The sequence below is a fragment of the Argentina silus genome (genome assembly GCF_951799395.1).
Source record: "Argentina silus genome assembly, chromosome: 20".
Lineage (NCBI taxonomy): Eukaryota > Metazoa > Chordata > Actinopteri > Argentiniformes > Argentinidae > Argentina > Argentina silus.
In genome coordinates this window covers 13,696,231-13,703,099 of record NC_139674.1, presented here as the reverse complement: position 1 = coordinate 13,703,099, position 6,869 = coordinate 13,696,231, and positions in this window count along the sequence as shown.

Here is a 6,869-nt window from a genome sequence, read left to right as displayed (position 1 = left end):
AAACATGATCGTAGCGTAGCTACTGTTTTGATTGTAAAAGATGGGACAGAATCTGAGAAAGACCGTAGTTGAAAACATCAGAATCGTAAAACTTCAACCGCAAAAAGAATAATATGTTGTGGCAGACTGTCCTCCCTCCCACCAGCCCAGCGAACTGTGCAGTGACGTCCCAGTGGTGGAGGTTTTCTCCTCTCTCACTTCTTCTATCAGAAGGGGGTGTGGCAGGGTGCAGGGGGGGGGGGGGGGGGGGACTGGGACAGGAGGGCAGAGAGAGCAGGAGCAGCCTTGAAAGACAATAAATCACTCAGGAGAGGCAACCGCCTGAGGGGCAGTCCCAGCAAACGGAGGGCCCTGAGTGGAGTGGATGATGAGGTGGGGAGAAGAGGAGAGAAAGTGAGGGATAGGAGAAAGATGGAGAGAGAGAGAGAGGGAGTGAGAGGATGAGGACATAGATGGAGGGTGACAGGGGAGAAAGAATGTACATGTAAAGGAGACATCAGAAAGCACCAGAGAGGCTAGCTTGCTCTGTACACCGGAGGCTATGAGGAAAGAAGCCACATTGAGAGAGGATCGTGCAGAGGGACAGGGAATCAGAGAGGAGGCTGAGTCACTCAGCTGTCTTCACATGAACAACTGGTTCTTCTGCACACACTCAGCCTGCCTACCTGCCTGCCTGCCTGCCTGCCTGCCTGCCTGCCTGCCTGCCTGTCTGTCTGTCTGTCTGCCTGTCTGCCTGCCTGTCTGTCTGTCTGTCTGTCTGTCTGTCTGTCTGTCTGTCTGTCTGTCTGTCTGTCTGTCTCTTGAGAGAGAACATCTCCACATCAGAGATTCCTCTGGGCCACCTTCCTGGGATCAGAGGCACCACTGGAGATTCCTCCTCACCTCATCTCTGCGTCTCTGCACCGTTAGACTACTAAATCTCCTCACTGTGCAAATCGAGACCTGTAAAAAAAAGTCGCCACGATTTGAATTTGAAATAACCACCGATATGCTGACGTTTTTATTTCCACCTATGGGGCTTCGTGCTACCTACAGTATCTGTATTGTGTGAAGTGGATGGCCAGTGAATTAGCGAATGAAACCAAAAATGTCAGCATAATCGTGCTGTTGTTCACACTTTAAAGAACACAATGTGTGCCCTCGGCCTGCACCTGCTACCTCTTCTATTCTGAATCATTTAGCAGGACATTGTGACAGCTAAACAGTAACTGACTTGAAACAAATATTCAACAGTAGTATGTTTATTTGTCGTGGGGACGTATTTGCATAAACGATTCTTCGCAAGATTATGTGGGTCAAACAGACCGAGCTGATTAGCATATGGCTGCTAGGTGCATCTACTGAGTGAGCGTCTTTTGTATCTCTCTTTCTCCCTCTCTCTCTCTCTCTCTCTCTCTCTCTTTCTCTCCCTCTCTCCCTCTCTCTCTCTCTCTCTCTCTCTCCTCTCTCTCTCTCTCTCTCTCTCTCTTTCTCTCCCTCTCTCCCTCTCTCTCTCTCTCTCTCTCCTCTCTCTCTCTCTCTCTCTCTCTCTCCCTCTCTCTCTCCCTCTCTCTCTCTCTCTCTCTTCCTCTCTCTCCATCATTTCCCCTCTCTCCCCCTCCCACCCCCCCGCTCTTCCTCCCTCTCTCTTTCTGATCAAATAAAGGTTGATCTGTCAGCTACACATAATTGCACCCTAACCTGAAATTTGAATTAGTCCCTCCAAGGAGAAAAAATACCACCATTTAACCACCCTAGAATAGAGCCTTGATCATCTCATCATCTCTGGCTTCTCCTGCTGATGTTGATGACGGTCCTTTGATCAGTGGTGACTGATAGGAGGTCCCAGAGCCTTCCTGCGGTGGCGTAAAGACCTCCTGTGGGGCCACACCCACAGAGAACACTGATCCAGCCAATCCCCATGTGACTTCATTAGCCTAATCATCTCATTGCCATCTCTCCTCAAATTCACCTCAAACCGGAAAAGAAAATGAAGTTTGTTTCATTTTCAGGAACTCGTAGCTCCCAGTTGGTGAAGTCATACATACAGTACATGTGCTATTGTTAACAATGAAATATGGTCATTTATATTCTATATATTATATCTGATACCATTAGAAATAGGCTACTGCAGATAGCCAAGGAGAAGAACCAAGAGATTTCTACACTACTCTTCATCTCAGTAAACACACTGTGGTCTTTTTTTTTCTGACTGGACTCATGATTATTTACGCCCCTAACAACTAACGTCCATATGTGAAATGTTTTTTGCAAGTCTCCCACCGTATGCAAACAACTGTATGTTTTAGTTAGAGTCAATATTATCTTCGTAAGTTCACAGTTCCTGCAAGCAACTGTGTTCGGAAAGGCCAATACATTTTTCAAGGGAAAAGACCTGCTGGATCTGATGATAGCAGTAACAAGGCAGGAGAAATGATAATGCAAAGTTGTTCTGGTATCCAATCAATTACACTATCAGCTCTCCACAGCTTTCCACACAAACAGTTTCTCTAGTTTCGAAATGCTTTTAATAATTCTTGTTTTCTATCCACAGGCATTCCTGTGGGACGATTCCTGTGGGTTCAGTTGATCTTGTAAATATACAGGTGAAATAGTACTGGATCTGTTCTCATTATTTTGTTATCTCGACTGCACCGAATCTATATTAACCATTAATACATTGCCGTGAATATACATTTTTCGGACCGGGAATGGGCATTCATCTGGGTGGGCATGTTGGAGTTAAAGTGACATCCACTTAAACAGAACTCTAAGTTTTATAAGCAGACACTCACTCTATCAGCATTTTGTGGATGGGCCTCTAAATATAGTCCTCTGCCAAATGTGTATGCATGGCAAATCCCCAAGCCGACTCTGAAAGGCTGTCTTTCCCCCTTGAAAATCGATACAGGCATTTGTACTCTGACATCTATATTGTGACACCTGTTTGCATGCCTAATGAACTTCTCTTGTTCAGTGTCCGGGGTTTTATCGATCTTCAAATCAGGGATGTATTCACTGGAGGTCTCCGTTCTCACAAGGTCGGGGTGGGTGGGTGGGGGGTGGGAGGGGTGTTTCATAGATCAAGCAGAAGGACAGAATGCATTAGAAAGTTTTCTTTCTCAAAGTGTTTCTTTTCAATACTATTTTTCGCCCAGCCTCAGACGATCCATCCGGTCAGGCTATCTTCTAGTCTCAGACAGCCGGTGGAGAGGGGTGAAAAGAGGAAAGGTATTGAATCTTAATCTAATTAAAGGCGGAGAAGTGGACAGAGATCTCTTATCTGGTCGGGGGAGTTTTCTGCAGATCCACTGGTGCTGATACAGACGGATGCTCCAAGGTTGCCGGTGACAGCGTTCCCAGAATGACTCCTGTCTTCCTGACGCCTCCTCGTCCTCTAACTGAGCGCCCACCTTCCTCCTGTTAAGAACTCTCTCTCAGTCTGCTTAGTACAGCAACATGTTCAATCTAAAAATATCTATTTTCATCGTGTCATGACGAAAGTGTCATCGGTCTTAAAGATGATGTAAAGCACGGTGCTTTCAGGTCCAACACTCCATTAGAGCCCCATAGGTCACACTCTTGGGGGGGGGGGGGGGGATCAACTGTTATTGATCTTAAAGCTGGAATGTCCCTGTAATTATAATGATGTTTGGATAAATATAGGTGCAGGGGATCTGCTCATAAATTCTGAGAGAGCGGTAGAGGGGACACACATGAAGCCAATAGGAATAAACATTTAATCAAGATTGATCCAGGTCCCACAGGGTCTAAGTGCATTGTGGGAAGGCATAAATCTCTCAGGTCCTCTGCCCCTTTCTCTCTCTCTCTCTCTCTCTCGCTCTCTCGCTCTCTCTCTCTCTCTTCCTCCCCTTTATATTCAAACTACCCCCCTGGTGAGAACCAGCCTCCTCTTTTTTTCCCTGCGTTCCTCATAAAACAACCCCAGAAAGCTGAACTCCCGAGGAGCCCGACGGGCCCCTCGGCTCGCGGCAGGGGTTCTGCTGGAATAAAGAGAGTTACTCCAAGGTCTTCATCTCTATAAGCGATCATGTGTGTTGTCTGCATACAATGCCAGACAAAGGCTATCGACCCAGCAGCCATTAGCACATCCGTGCGTCGGGTACAGCCACGTTATGACTAGCGGGACGTAAGCTTCTCATCTCATCCATGACTGTATTTGAAGACTGTTTATTATTATTTGGCCTCGCAATCAATTCTCATCAATTGTAGGAATGTGATACGTGCACCACCCCCAGGATACCAGCCACTCCTCTTTGAAATTGATTTTCCAAGACTGAGTCTGCTGCTGAGTGAGTATCCGTTTGAAGACTTGCTGATGTAGTCCCTTCACACATTCATACAGCTTTACAGGCCTCCCACCCACAATCCTGGGGAGTCTGGGGCCTGGCCATTTCAATTTATACACCAGACACGCCGGGGGGGGGGGGGGGAGGGGTGTTTACGGCTGCACGGCTGCAGGGGGTGTCGGGACAATTCACTGGCAATTTTTACGGAGCATTTAAACACCCCGACTGACACACGGCAGGCGTGTGGCGGGCAGTAGGGACTTAGAGACAGACTATTAAAGAGGCTCAGTGTGGTAGTATAGCACAGCCAGGCACCACCGCTAGGCCACCAACCACCTTCCTGGCGTGGCGCAACACCCCCCTCCCTATCACCTACTGAGCACACCAGGGGAGGCCGGTGGAGGTAGAAATCATCCATGCATGACAATGAGCCCGTCCTCCACCAGCCTCCATTGGCACACATCTTCCACATAAAACATGAAAAGGATTAATAATGTTATTACTATTATTATTGTTATTGTTATTATTATTATTATTATTATTATTATTATTATTACCGATTATGCAATTTGACATGCCATATCCTCACACAGTATGTCCAATGTTATGTCATTATCAAGTAGCATATGCTCCAGCTAAAACATCTCTAGGGGTCATATTCAGGAAATAGTTTTCATATCTTTTCTACACTGCAGAGAACAGAATTCAGGTCAATTTCTTCTTGTCAGGGAGTCTGTCAGAAAACAACCTATCACGTCCTGATACCCCGACTGTGGGGAATCAGCTCACTGGCAACTTGAAGGGCAGAGTCACAGGCTCAAACTGACTGATAGTTGATGGAGCTGACAGTATCAAGCAAACTGATGTCTTCATGCAGCAAAAACAAGGCCGCTTTGGTCACTTACACGGTGAACTGGTCCATTCTGACAGGCCTACCTGCCTCCCCCAGTGCAGCCTCGCCTCAACCTGGACAATGTGTGTTTCTTGTTTTCCTCAACAAGTCACCTTGTTTTCCTTTCTGTCTTATTTCTTTTAAGGTTATTTTTTTGAGTGGGGCTGTTTCACTATTATATTTTTTCATTGGATATAGATGGTGAAGAGAGACAAGGACAGTAAGGAGTGGAGGGTATGTCAGCAGGGAGTGGGTCGGAGTCGAAACCGTTCCGACATGGAAATATGTGTGTACTGTAGGCCCTTGTGTTCGACCACTGGTCCACCCCAGGCCACCTCTGCCTCGTTTTAAAGTGCAATGAATAAATCAAACTGAAAATAGAAACTATTACTGCTTTCATATTGTTTTTTTTTTTGCTGTAATCTAATGATTAAAGGGGCACTCCAGAATTGAAACAACAACAAAGTGTTCTCCCCGCCGCTTTATATGGAAAACAGCTGGGATGGGGCTGGAGAATTGTAACCACTCAAACTTACATTGTCTACAAACAATAGAGTAAAACAAGCTTTTAGAAGTTACTTTCTTCCAGAATCAAAGGCTATAATTTGAAGTCCAAAAATGTATCCCACATTTTTTCCAGATTGTCCCTTTAAGGACAAGGGCATCTGATCCTAGATCTGTGAAGAAAGTACTGTACTGTACATCAACAGAGGCTGGTGGAGGTAGAAATCGGAGGACAGATACATCGTAATGCATGGTTAATAGTCTGCTTCTGGTACTTAATGTTATAGAACAGAGTGTGATGTGTCATTGTTTTACTGACTACCATGAATGTACTTATATGTACTTGTGCAGTCGCTCTGGAGGAGAACGTTTGCTAAATGACTCAAATGTACACCTCAGAGGTCTACAGTATGCCCCTCTTCTGGATCATTATGTTCTATGCATCTGCTCAGCCGCAGGGAAGTACACAGCAAAGTCATTAGCCTGAGAGTTCAGATAGACTACCGGCAAGAAAAGGTCCTACTTAACCCTGCGGTCTCTGGAACAGCATGAGAGAATATTCCAAACCCCGTGTCCTTTGATGTGTGTTTTTATTGAAAGACTATGGATTCGCACGTTACCGTGGTTACCACGGAGCGTGTTCCATGGAAACCAGGAGCACAAATTAAGAGGATTTTTTGCATACCGCTTTAGACCTGGCGCGCGCTCTCTCTCTCTCTCTCTCTCTCTCTCCCTCCCTCTCTCTCTCTCTCTCTCTCTCTCTCTCCCTCCCTCTCTCTATCTCTCTCTCTCTCTCTCTCTCTCTCTCTGTTCTATTGTAATGGAGGCTGGCAGCCCAGCAGGGGGCGTAGGGAGGGAGGAAGGCAGGGAAGGAAGGAGAGGGAGGGTGAGAGAGATGGAGAGAGGGATGGAGGGCGGGCGGGCGGGAGGGAGGGTTGATGCTGCGGCTGGACTCTAAACGGGATGAGACTGATGTGGAACATGTGTGCCACATAGAGAAGCGGCATGACTGCTGCCCAGAGAGGAGAGAGGAAGAGGAGAGATGTCATCTTTCAGAGCGGACAGCATCACTCACACAGTGAGAGTGGACCTGCTGTGGTCTGCTGGGGTTTCCATCATGGAGGCCAGAGAGGAGGTGACACCAGAGCCATGATTTACTGCACAGGACACATCACGCCGCTCTG